Source organism: Geotrypetes seraphini, chromosome 13 (genome assembly GCF_902459505.1).
Source record: "Geotrypetes seraphini chromosome 13, aGeoSer1.1, whole genome shotgun sequence".
NCBI classification, from domain to species: Eukaryota; Metazoa; Chordata; class Amphibia; order Gymnophiona; family Dermophiidae; genus Geotrypetes; species Geotrypetes seraphini.
Window position 1 is genome coordinate 48,347,014 of NC_047096.1, and position 12,834 is coordinate 48,359,847.

A 12,834-nucleotide genomic window follows, 5' to 3' on the forward strand; every position below is an offset into this window, starting at 1 on the left:
TGCTGTACATGTTGAAAGCTAAGGGGCATGTTTTGGGCGGAATCGGGGCAGGGCTTAAACAGGACCAAAATCTGCAGAAAAGAAATACATATGTATGTCCCAGTATGTCAATGGGCACACACTCATGCATGTATTTTAGAAAAGGTTCTTTCTTAAAATACTGCTGGAGCTTTACATGTCCTGACCTGGAGGTATCATCCAATTTGTCTAAATTGGGGCTGTATATGTTTGCCCGAGACATGAGAAAACTTGGTATAGCTTGAGCCATTCAAGCTAATTGTATAACTTATATCTACATATAGCACTTTGGTATATGTGAGAAGGGCAATTCTAAAAATTGGTGCTTCAGTCTAGAAACACCTCCTTAGGAGGTGGGAGGGGATAAGGAGTAATTTAACAATACAGGTCCCAGCTGATATTCAGCTAGGGCCTATACAACTGTCTTATGTGGACTCCAGCTGAATATTGACCAGGACTCACACAAGCTCTGGCAGCAAGAACAGGGGCAATTATTCACAGATATTCTGTGACAGTTCCTGGACACGGCCTGATACTGAATAACTGAAGATAATTTAGTCATCAACTGTCAGTATTTAAAAGAACATTGTCCGATGCCAGCTAAATATCGGCTGGAATGTGTTTAAATATCCCTTAAGAAATAGCCAAGTCCATCACTTCAAAGTAGAAAAATTTGGGACCACCAAGACACATCTCTGATCAGGCCATCCCTCTTAAGCGAGTAGCCATGGGTCAGGGAAGCTGCAGAGAAAGATTAATGAGCAACAGAGGTAAACCTGGCCTTTATGGAAGGATGGGAATAAGGAATACACTGCTGAAGAAAATCCATGTAATGTAAAAGGTTTATGCCTTCAAGACATTCATAACTCACAGGCAGAGGGAGTCACAGACATTACTTAAGAGTGACACCTAGTGACCAGATGTAGAATCCATGATTTACAGGTTCTGAAAAGGTCCCTGGCACATGGCCTCCAGCCCATGACAGCACCTTCAATGACCAGAGTTAGTGTCTTAGGGGCAGAGATGATATACCAATTGGGGAAAATCCTTGGGTACTTATAAGCAAAGGCTGATAGCACTAAATCCTAGCCCCAGTTTCAACTGAGGGTCTATTATGTCAGATCTTCAGTACAGCTAGTATAGGACACAGTCACCAAGGCGCAAAATCTATATATCCTGTCCTTGTACAATCAATCATTCTTTCCAAACTGGACTATTGTAATTCCATCTATCTAAGTCTAACCAAGAAAAATCTTCAAAGACTTCAGCGGATCCAGAACACTGCGGCTAGGTTGATCTTCGCAAAAAGCAAATTCAATCATGTTTCCCTGCTTCTGTCAAAACTTCACTGGCTTCTGGTGATTTCTAGGATTCACTTTAAATGTACCTGCCTAATTTTCAAGATTCTACATGGCATTCTTCCTCCCCTAATCCCACTATCCTGGAATTCTTCGAGACCTGACACTACCAGATCCGCCCACATACTCAAACTATCTTTCCCCTCGTTAAAAGGTGTCATGTATGCAGGTAAAATAGGGAAATCCCTTTTCTTCAAATTCACTGAGCTTTGGAATAACCTCCCTGCCCCGCTGCAGAACCTAGGCTTATTCCAATTATTCCGAAAGCATCTGAAAACCTGGCTTTTCTCCAAAACATAAAGCTATCTATTTAAAATGTAAAGCTAGCTATCCTCTTCATAACCCTTAATTTCTTATTATGTCCTTCCCTCATTTATTGAATTACCTGTAAACCGTGTCAAGCTCTATCTTTATGGAGATGATGCAGTATACAAACTTAAAGTTTAGTTTAGTTTATATACTGCGTATCAACAAGGGATCCAAGAGAAAAAAGAACAAGGAACCAGTGTGGCTCACTGTAGAGGTGAAGGAAATGATCAGAGACAAGAAGACATCGTTTAAGGAATGGAAAAGGTCAAAAACTGGAAAAAGCACAAACAGCATCAAAGAAGGTGCCATAAGGCAGTAAGAGGGGCAAAAGAGACTACAAGGAAAAAATAGCCAAGGAGGCAAAAAACTTCAAGCCGTTCTTTCAATATATTAAGGGGAAACGACCTGCCAAGGAAGCGGTGAGGCCATTGGATGACCATGGAATGAAGGGAGTACTAAAGGAGGACAAAGCCATCGCCGACACCCTGAACACATTTTTTGCGTCTGTATTTACCGAAGAGGATATATACAATATACCAGAAGCTGACAGGCTATACGCAGGAAATGAAGACGGGAAACTGACAGGGTTGACTGTCAATCTAGAAGAGGTATGTAGGCAGATTGATAGGCTTAAAAATGATAAATCCCCGGGACTGGACAGCATCTATCCGAGGGTAATCAAGGAACTGAAAGGGGTTATAGCTGAACTGCTTCAACTAATAGACAATCTGTCGATCAAATCAGGAAGGATTCCGGAAGACTGGAAAGTGGCGAATGTTACACCGATCTTCAAGAAAGGTTCGAGGGGAGATACGGGAAACTACAGACCTGTGAGTCTGACCTCGGTACCGGGAAAGATGGTAGAGGCGCTGATAAATGACTGCCTCATTGATCACCTTGACAGACACAATCTGATGAGGACCAGGCTAACACGGCTTTAGCAAAGGAAGATCTTGCTTGATGAACTTACTGCACTTCTTTGAGGGAGTAAACAGGCAGATAGACAAGGGTGACCCAGTCGACATTGTATATCTGGATTTCCAGGAGGCGTTCGACAAGGTTCTGCAGGAACGACTGCTTCAAAAAAATTGTAAGCCATGGAATCGAGGGTGAAATACTCACATGGATTAAAAACTGGGTTAGTGGATAGGAAACAGAGAGTGGACAATACTCGGACTGAAAAAGTATCACGAGTGAAGTGCACAGGGTTCGGTGCTCAGGCCCATGCTCTTCAACATATTTATAAATGACCTGGAAATTGGTACGACAAGCAAAGTGATTAAAATTTTCAGACGATACAAAGTTATTCAGAGTAGTGAAGACAAAGAAAGATTGCGAGGACCTGCAACGTGACATAAACACGCTCAAGGAATGGGCTGCAACATGGCAAATGAGGTTTAACATGGATAAGTGTAAGGTGATGCATGTCGGTAACAAAAATCTTATACACGAATACAGGATGTCTGGTACAGTACTTGGAAAGACCCCCAGGAAACAGACTTGGGAGTACTGGTAGACAAGTCAATGAAGACGTCCATGCAATGCGCGGCGGCGGCAAAAAGGGCGAACAGATTGCTAGGAAAGATTGAGAAGGGGATCACAAACAGATCGGAGAAGGTTATCATGCTGCTGTACCGGGCCATGGTACGCCCCCACCTGGAATACTGCATCCAGTACTGGTCGCCGTACATGAAGAAGGACATTGTACTACTCAAAAGGGTCCAGAGAAGAGCGACTAAAATGTTTACGGGGCTAGAGTTGTTGCCGTACAGTGAGAGATTAGAGAAACTGGGCCCTCTTCTCCCTTGAAAAGAGGAGATTGAGAGGGGACATGATCGAAATATTCAAGATAATGAAGGGAATAAACTTAGTAGATAAAGACAGGTTGTTCATCCTCTCCAAGGCAGAGAGAACGAGAGGACACTCTCTAAAGTTAAAAGGGGATAGATTCCATACAAACGTAAGGAAGTTCTTCACCCAGAGATTGATAGAAATCTTGAATGCTCTTCTGGAAGCTGTTATAGGGGAAAGCACCTTCCAGGGATTCAAGACAGAATTAGACAAGTTCCTGCTGAACCGGAATGTACGCAGGTAAGGCTAGACTCAATCAGGGCACTGGTCTTTGACCTAAGGGCCACCGCGTGAGCGGACTGCGGGGTACGATTGACCACTGGTCTGACCCAGCAGTGGCAATTCTTATGTTCTTAGTTGGAATTTACCACAAAAGAATATCTTGTGGTAAAAATTAAAAATTATTACCCTCCAATTTTTTATTTATTTATTTATTTATTTTTGTTGGGGGGGCGAGAGAATGTGGGATTGTTATTTGCCATAAACTCTCACAATAATATCAACTGTGTGAAAAAACTGTTCTTACAGTTGGTGTGATGGTTTTCTTATACAGTTATTCTAAACTCAGTGGAAGGATAATAAGATTGTAATATACAGCTTGGTATGTTTTCACAGGTGTTTGGATTGTCATAACACTTTATGGATTCTATCCAGAAGACCCATTTTGCAAAGCACACAGTGGAAGTAATTTCTGTTGTTGGAACATTCTGCTTCACGGAATGCTTTTATTAGTCTCAAAGGTGCTTCTTTAATAGAAAGACATCAGAACTTACTGTAGCACCTTGCACAAATGCTATTGTTATACTGAAAGCTTCACCCTTAGCGAACATTACAGGTACATCAGTAGAATTTTTAAAATTAATTTAATACATTCTCTGTCCCCTTCAGTAATTCAAGCTTGGACCATATCAAAATTTTCGAGCTCACAGGGAATATAAGCTTACTAGCTTAGGGACCCTTTTATTAAGCTGTGCAACAAAGTGGCCTGCTGTATCAGTAGCGCAGGGCTTTGCTGTGCACTGAGGCCACTTTTAGCACAGCTGGAAACAGACCACGTTTTCTATTTCCTCCATTAAGGGTCATGCATTAATTTCCCAATTAACACAAGGCCAATAGCTCAGGAGCCCTTACTGACATCTCTTTACTAGGTGGTGAGTGCTCCCATGCTAATTACATAATAACTTAGTAAATGATGGCAGATGAAAACCTGTAGAGTCCATCCAGCCTGCCCAACAGGATAAACTCATAAGATATGATGTAATATTACATATGTATACTTACAACTACTACTACTACTACTACTACTTGCTTTTAACTCATAACTCCCACTCTCTTGTAAAGCTCCTATGCCTGGTTTCATCATTCCCTCTCTGAAAACTCCCTAACCAGCTACTTGTCCTATCTGTCTGCTTGATTAAACTCTAAATTCTACTTAGCAGGGACTAAGAACATAAGAACATAAGAAGTTGCCTCCACTGGGTCAGACCAGAGGTCCATCTCGCCCAGCGGTCCGCACCCGCGGCGGCCCATCAGGTCCACGACCTGTGAAGTGGTTTCTGAACACCTCTACAACCTACCTCAAGTTCTATCTGTACCCCTCTATCCCCTTATCCTCCAGGAACCTATCCAAACCCTTCTTGAACCCTTGTACAGAGTTCTGGCCTATCACATCCTCTGGAAGTGCGTTCCATGTGTCCACCACCCTCTGGGTAAAAAAGAACTTCTTAGCATTTGTTCTAAACCTGTCCCCCTTCAATTTCTCCGAGTGACCCCTAGTGTTTGTGGCTCCCCTCAGTTTGAAGAATCTGTCCTTATTCACTTTCTCTATGCCCTTTAGGATTTTGAAGGTTTCTATCATGTCCCCTCTAAGTCTCCTCTTCTCCAGGGAGAACAGACCCAGCATTTTTAACCTGTCAGCGTATGAAAAATTTTCCATACCTTTTATCAGTTTAGTCGCCCTCCTCTGCACTCCCTCGAGTACTGCCATGTCCTTCTTGTGGTACGGCGCCCAGTACTGCACACAGTACTCCAGGTGCGGGCGCACCATTGCGCGATATAGCGGCATGATGACTTCTTTCGTCCTGGTTGTGATACCCTTTTTGATAATGCCCAGCATTCTGTTTGCTTTCTTTGAGGCTGTCGCACACTGCGCCGATGGTTTCAGTGATGTGTCTACCATCACCCCCAGGTCCCTTTCAAGGTTACTCACCCCTAGTAGTGTTCCCCCCATTTTGTAGCTGAACATCGGGTTCTTTTTCCCTACATGCATGACCTTGCATTTCTGTACGTTAAAACTCATTTGCCACTTGTTTGCCCAGTCTTCCAGTCTCGTTAGGTCCCTTTGCAGGTCTTCACAGTCTTCCGTGTTTCTAACCCTGCTGCAGAGTTTGGTGTCATCAGCAAATTTGATAACCTCACATTTTGTCCCCGTCTCCAGATCGTTTATAAATATATTGAACAGTAGAGGTCCCAGCACCGACCCCTGCGGAACTCCGCTCGTGACCCATTGCCAGTCTGAGTATTGGCCTTTTATTCCAACCCTCTGTTTCCTGCCTGCCAACCAGTGTTTGATCCATCGGTAGATATCCCCTTGCACCCCGTGATTCCACAGCTTTTTATGTAGCCGTTCGTGAGGTACCTTGTCGAAGGCTTTTTGGAAGTCAAGGTAAATGATGTCTATGGATTCCCCCTTATCCATCTGGCTGTTTATTCCCTCAAAGAAGTGCAGCAAGTTCGTGAGGCACGACCTTCCCTTGCTGAAGCCATGCTGGCTCGCCTTCAGTTGTCCATTGTTTTCTATGTGTTCGCAGATTGCATCCTTTACCATTGCTTCCATCATCTTTCCCGGAACCGAGGTCAAGCTCACAGGCCTGTAGTTTCCCGGGTCACCCCTTGATCCCTTCTTGAAGATGGGCGTGACATTTGCTATTTTCCAGTCTTCTGGGATCTCCCCAGTTTTTAGGGAGAGGTTACATATTTGTTGAAGTGTCTCCGCTATTTCGTTTCTCAGTTCTTTTAGTACCCTTGGGTGGATGCCGTCCGGGCCTGGTCATTTGTCGCTCTTTAGTCTGTCTATCTGTCTGAGGACATCCTCTTTACTTACCTCTAGTTGAATCAGTCTTTCGTCGTGTTCTCCGTTTATAAACACCTCGGGTTCTGGGATATTGGATGTGTCCTCTCTGGTGAAGACTGACGAGAAGAAATTGTTTAACCTGTCAGCTATCTCTTTTTCTTCCTTTATCGCTCCTTTCCTGTCTCCATCATCCAGTGGTCCCACTTCCTCTCTGGCTGATTGTTTCCCTTTCACATACCTGAAGAAGGGTTTGAAGTTTCTTGCTTCTCCTGCCAGTCTTTCCTCATATTCTCTCTTTGCTTTTTTGACCTCTTGATGGCATTTTTTCTGGTGTCTTTTGTGTTCTTCCTGGTTTTCCTTTGTTTGTTCCTTTTTCCATTTCTTGAAGGATGATTTCTTGTCGCTTATCACCTTTTTAACTGCAGTTGTTATCCATGCTGGGTTTCTAGTTCGATTTTTTTTGCACCCTTTCCTAAACCTTGGGATGTACAGGTCTTGTGCCTCGAGCAGTGTCCAGGCTTCCTTTACGGTCTTCACCTTCCCTGAGCTGTTTCTGAGCTTTTTCCCTACCATTTTCCTCATGTCCTTGTAGTTTCCTTTTCTGAAGTTAAGTGCTGTCGTTGTGGTTCTTTTCACCTTTGGTGTTCCCATGTTTAATTTGTACTGGATCATGTTGTGATCGCTGTTCCCTAATGGTGCTAGTACCACCACTTCCTTTGCGGGTCCCTCTAGCCCGTTGAGGATTAGGTCTAGAGTGGCCTCCCCTCGCGTTGGTTCCGTGACTAGCTGCTCCATGAAACAGTCCCTTATCACCTCTAGGAATTTAGTTTCTCTCGTGCCATTTGAGTGTCCAATGTCCCAGTCTATTCCCGGATAGTTGAAGTCTCCCATAACCACCACCCTTCCACTTTTGCACTCCTGCCTCAGTTCGGCCTCCAGGTCCAGGTCGTTAGCTTCTGGCTGTCCTGGTGGGCGATAGTACAGTCCCAATTTGACGTCAGCTCCTTCCCCTCCTGTCAGTTTAACCCATAGTGACTCCAAACTGTCTGCCCTTGTTGTTTCTGTTCTGGATGAAGGAATGGAGTCCTTTATATACAGGGCTATTCCTCCCCCCTTCTTGTGTGCTCTGTCCCTCCTGTAGAGTTTGTACCCTTGCAGGGCCACGTCCCATTTGTTGTCCTCTGACCACCATGTCTCTGTGATTCCTATTATGTCTAGGTCCTTGTTTCTGGCTATAACTTCTAGCTCCCCCATTTTAGTCCTTAGGCTCCTAGCATTTGTGTATAGGCAATTTAAGTCCCAGTTAGTTACCTTTTCTTTAGGATCTACTCTTGATTTGTTGCTCTTGCTGGTCTCCTCACGGGCTGCCTGTGGTGTGTCTAACCCGTCCTCTGCCCGTTTCTTAGTTCTTTGATAGCCCTCTGGTTTCGTCTGTTTCCTCCTTGTCGTGCTTATTTGCTCTAATTTCCTCTCAGGTCCCTGTACTGCATCTTTGGGTTTATGTCCAAAAAGTGTCCATTTTATCTCTGGTCCGCAAACGCCATTTCCTGTTTCAGTATCCTTGCTTGATACTGTGGCCCGGTGTGTCGAGGTCAGATCGACTATCGGCTTTCCCCTCATTGTCAGTTTAAAGTCATGTCTATGCAGGTCTGGATGTTACGTGCCAGCATCCTCGTCCCAGCCGTGCTCAAATGCAGTCCGTCTCTCCTGTAGAGCTTGTTTTTCCCCATGAAGGTTGACCAGTTTCGTACAAAGAGGAAACCCTCCTCCTCACACCATCGTCTCAGCCATCCATTTGTTGCTTGCAGCTCGGTCTGCCTCCTCGCATCTGCCCTTGGTACTGGCAGGATCTCAGAAAAGGCTATCTTCCCTGTCCTCAGCTTCAGCTTCCTCCCCAGGATCTTAAACTGCTCGGTCAGTGTAGTCATGTTGAAATTCCTTCTGCTGACGTCATTTGTTCCGATGTGGACAATCACTGCTGTTTCCTCCGTCTCAGCTCCCTCCATGATTCTCTCGATTCTGTCGGAGATGTCCTTTGTCCTCGCCCCTGGGAGACATGTCACTAGGCGATCCGCTCTGCCCCCTGCTATGTGACTGTCCACCTCTCTCAGGATTGAGTCTCCCACAACGATAGCAGATTTTCCTTTTCTCAGCTTCCTCCTGGGTCTCAGGTCTGTGTCGATGATTGGGTCCTCCAATCCTTCCTCCTCCTGAATGGTTCCTCCACAAGGTTCCTCTCCCTCAGCTCCCGGTGGGTCCTGGCGGCTCTTGGTGGCTCCTGGCGGGTCCTGTCCTCCATCCGTTTGTTCCCTTCTGAAGATCGGGTGATCCTGTGTCTCTACCATCCTGCAGGCCTCTTCGATGAATCTCTCGAGCTCTCTGACCTGTTCGTTGATGTGGATTTCTCTGGTGGTGTCCTCAGTTGGTTCAGAATCCCTTGGTTCCTCTATGGAGCGGAGTCCCTCTAGCTCCTGCACTTTGATCTGCAGTCTCCCGACCTCCTTCCTTAGGCTAGCCAGTTCCTGACATCGACCGCATATGTAGGCCTGCCTCCCGGAAGGGAGGTAGTCATACATGTGACAATCAATGCAGTATACTGGAAAGCTTCGCTGGCCTTCTGCTGCCTCCATTTTTCCTTCCTTGTGAGTTTAAGTTGGTGCGCTGGAGTACGCCCGACGTGTATCTAGGTGGAGAGGTAGAGAGAGAAGAAATAGTAAGTATAGAAGAAAGGGTAAGAAAATTTTTTTTTTTTTTTTTTAAAGTTATTTAAGAAGATTGAAGATGGATTTTGCTGCTGAGCAGCCTGGACGCCTGGTTCCTTCTCTCGGCTCCTTCGCGAAGGCGGCCCTCGCTAAGGCGAGCGCCTTTGCCGCTCGCCTTCGCCGCGCGCCGAACGGCTGCGCGCCGTTGGCTCTCCCTCTTTTAAGTGGGAGCCCGGGCTCCGAAGCGACCTCTGACGCGGTGGGGGTGGGCGGAGCTCTCTCTCGCCGCTGCCCCGGTTAGTTTCTGCCCCTCCTCGCTGGCTGTCTAACCCTGCTCTGCGTCCCGGCTTTCTCCCCTCAGCTCTCCGATCCTACCTGCTTCTCCTGCTTCTCCTACAAGCAAGCAAAGACAAGGAGAAAAGGTTTGAACGCCGCCGCGGTCTGCCTCGTGGTCCTGGCTCTCCCTCTTTTAAGGGGGAGCCCGGGCTCCGAAGCGACCTCTGACGCGGTGGGGGTGGGCGGAGCTCTCTCTCGCCGCTGCCCCGGTTAGTTTCTGCCCCTCCTCGCTGGCTGTCTAACCCTGCTCTGCGTCCCGGCTTTCTCTCCTCAGCTCTCCGATCCTACCTGCTTCTCCTGCTTCTCCTACAAGCAAGCAAAGACAAGGAGAAAAGGTTTGAACGCCGCCGCGGTCTGCCTCGTGGTCCTGGCTCTCCCTCTTTTAAGGGGGAGCCCGGGCTCCGAAGCGACCTCTGACGCGGTGGGGGTGGGCGGAGCTCTCTCTCGCCGCTGCCCCGGTTAGTTTCTGCCCCTCCTCGCTGGCTGTCTAACACTGCTCTGCGTCCCGGCTTTCTCCCCTCAGCTCTCCGATCCTACCTGCTTCTCCTGCTTCTCCTACAAGCAAGCAAAGACAAGGAGAAAAGGTTTGAACGCCGCCGCGGTCTCTTGAATGTTTAATGTACAGTGCTATGAACGTCTCGTAGCGCTATAGAAATGATAAGTAGTAGCATTCACAGGTGTGGTATGTAATTGTACCACTCAAAATAAAGAACATAGAGATGCAACGACGATACAAAAGAGAGTGAGATAGGGGGGTCATGGAGGTGAGAGGGTGCAGAAGGGTACTGGAGTCGCATCACCTACTTTTGGCCTACCAGCCATCACCTGCATTCCCTTGTATGTACCAGAAAAATGTAAGTTGCTTTGTTATTTTATTTCAGTATCTTAAAGACCTCTAAAAAAGCTAGAAAAAATTTACAGCAATTAATAAAGGATTAGCAATAAAAATCTGTAATATTTCTGCCAAATCTACTATGTCATCATTACCTCCACTATGGCCTCCCCAGCTTAGGGTTACCATACATCCAGGAAAACCCAAGCATGTCCTCTTTTTAGAGGACTGTCTGGGTATCCGGACATTTTTAAAAAATTAAGCGAATTTGTATTTGTCCATCTTTAGCCTCCCCACCCACTTTGGGCTCAGCATAAATTAGGCATCCATCTCCTCTCTCCCCCTTTCTGAAGTCTGGCTTGTCTTTGGTCTTCCTCTCCTCCCGGCTTAGGGTTACCAGACGTCTGGGAAAACCCAGACATGTCCTCTTTTTAGAGGACTGTCCAAGTTCCCGGATGGACTTTTCACAAACCCAGCAGTTTGACTGGGTTTTAGACAACCTTGAGCCCCGGCTGCATCTGGAGAGCCTTCAACAAGCATGCGCGGATGATGTCACACACATTCATGCATGCTGAAGGCCCTCCAGACGAGGCCTGGAGGTCAGAAAAAACAGATGCGGCTTTTGGGGTGGGGCTAGAGGTGGAATGGGGCAGGGCTGGGGTCAGAATGGGGCATAGCCATGCACCTTGGTTTCTTCCTGTTAAAATATTACCATATTTTACCCTACCCCAGCTGAATCTACTAACCAATCCTCATCTCTCCCAGCAGGTCTGCATCCACAACCATGTTTATTATCGCTTTGCTAACCACCTATAATCCTTTCCCCAACAGATTATTTCAAGATGGCCATTCCAGAGGACAAAAGCCCTCACAAATTCCAAATAAATGCCCTTAAATGAGGATACAACCAAAAAACCCTCCCTGAGTAGACTGCAGGGCGCATAAAGGTGCAAAAGAGAGCAAACAGGTCCTCTAAATCAAGGATTTTCAACCAGTTTGGGGGATCACTCAGGCAGGTGGATTATCAGGATTGCCCTGCTAAACATGCTTTAGATAGGTCTACCCACACTGAAGGCAATGTATCAAAATCTATCTCATGTGCATTCATTACAGATATCTTCAAAACCCAACTGACTGGATGTGCCCCAAAAATTAGGTTGAAAATCACTTTCCCAAGTATTGAAGTCCCAGGCTCTTTCCAGTCTTAATAGTAATGTCTATATATTAAATTTTCCTTAAAATTCAACCAGTGCCTAATGAAGGTTTTGTAATAGTGGTATAATATGATTCTTCATTCTCATTCCCTTCTCAAAGTAGGCAGCAGTATTCTGTAATTTACTGTATTTTTGGTCATCCTAAATAGGTTGGATTCCCATAATCTAGGTTGATCAAAGGTACAGTAGATCATTAGAATAATTCACAATTTCTCTGAGGCATGAGTACTATTCAAATTCTCTTGCATCTGTTTTAAGCTGGTTTGGGGATTTCCCCCAACTTACCTTTTATCTCATTTTGTATTATACAGCCCCAACGAGGATAACTAGGAATTCCAATCTATTTGCTTATCTAAAAATTACTGGCTGCAGATACAAAACTTTTTTGGATAGGACTCTTGCATTTCAAGCAAGTAAGCAGCAGTCCTGGTGGGGTAATTGTATTGGTGAAGTTATGCTGTCTTAAGGTGCATTTCAAAAAGTAATTAAGTCAGCGTTGTTTGATAAATTCATTTCCTAAATGTGGATATTGCTGTTAACAAAAATTTTACATTGAACATATTTAAGAAACTTGTTGTATTTTAATTTGTATTGTATTTCACTGATTGTCCAGCCTTCATTTGTATAAACCACCTAGAAATTGTTTGATTATGGCGGTATAGAAGAATAAAGTTATGTTATGAAGTCATGTATGGACTAATTTGCACATCAACCATAGAAGACGATGATAACATTTTTCTATATATTAAACCTACGTGATATATTAAAGCTGAGCAAAATGTATGGCACTGTCCAGTGGTCAGCTGGTCAATTTTAGTATAAAGTGACTATAATCAACATTTTAGAGCATTTTAAATTTGGTATATATTCCTAGTAGTTGAGTGGGATGGTGCATATTTTTTTGTATACAATGGGATCAATTTTCAAAATAAGTTATACATATTTATCCATAGATTTTCAATCATTATACACATAAAGGCTTACATTCATCTAGTCCAGAGCTTCCTAAACTGTTATTTGGTCCCCAAATGGGGTCACAAAACCCACATTTGGAGTCATGGCCTGGGTGCATTCTTCATAGGTACAGCATTATTCTGTATCTCTGGAGGGGTGGGAGGGGGGAGAGAAAGGAGTCATACAG

General features: G+C 45.1%; 1 protein-coding gene across 1 annotated transcript in view; it reads right to left on the reverse strand.

Moving 5' to 3' along the window:
* BARX2 (BARX homeobox 2) overlaps window positions 1-12,834 on the reverse strand; it is an 88,986-nt gene that overhangs the window by 56,640 nt on the left and 19,512 nt on the right. The window lies entirely within an intron of this gene.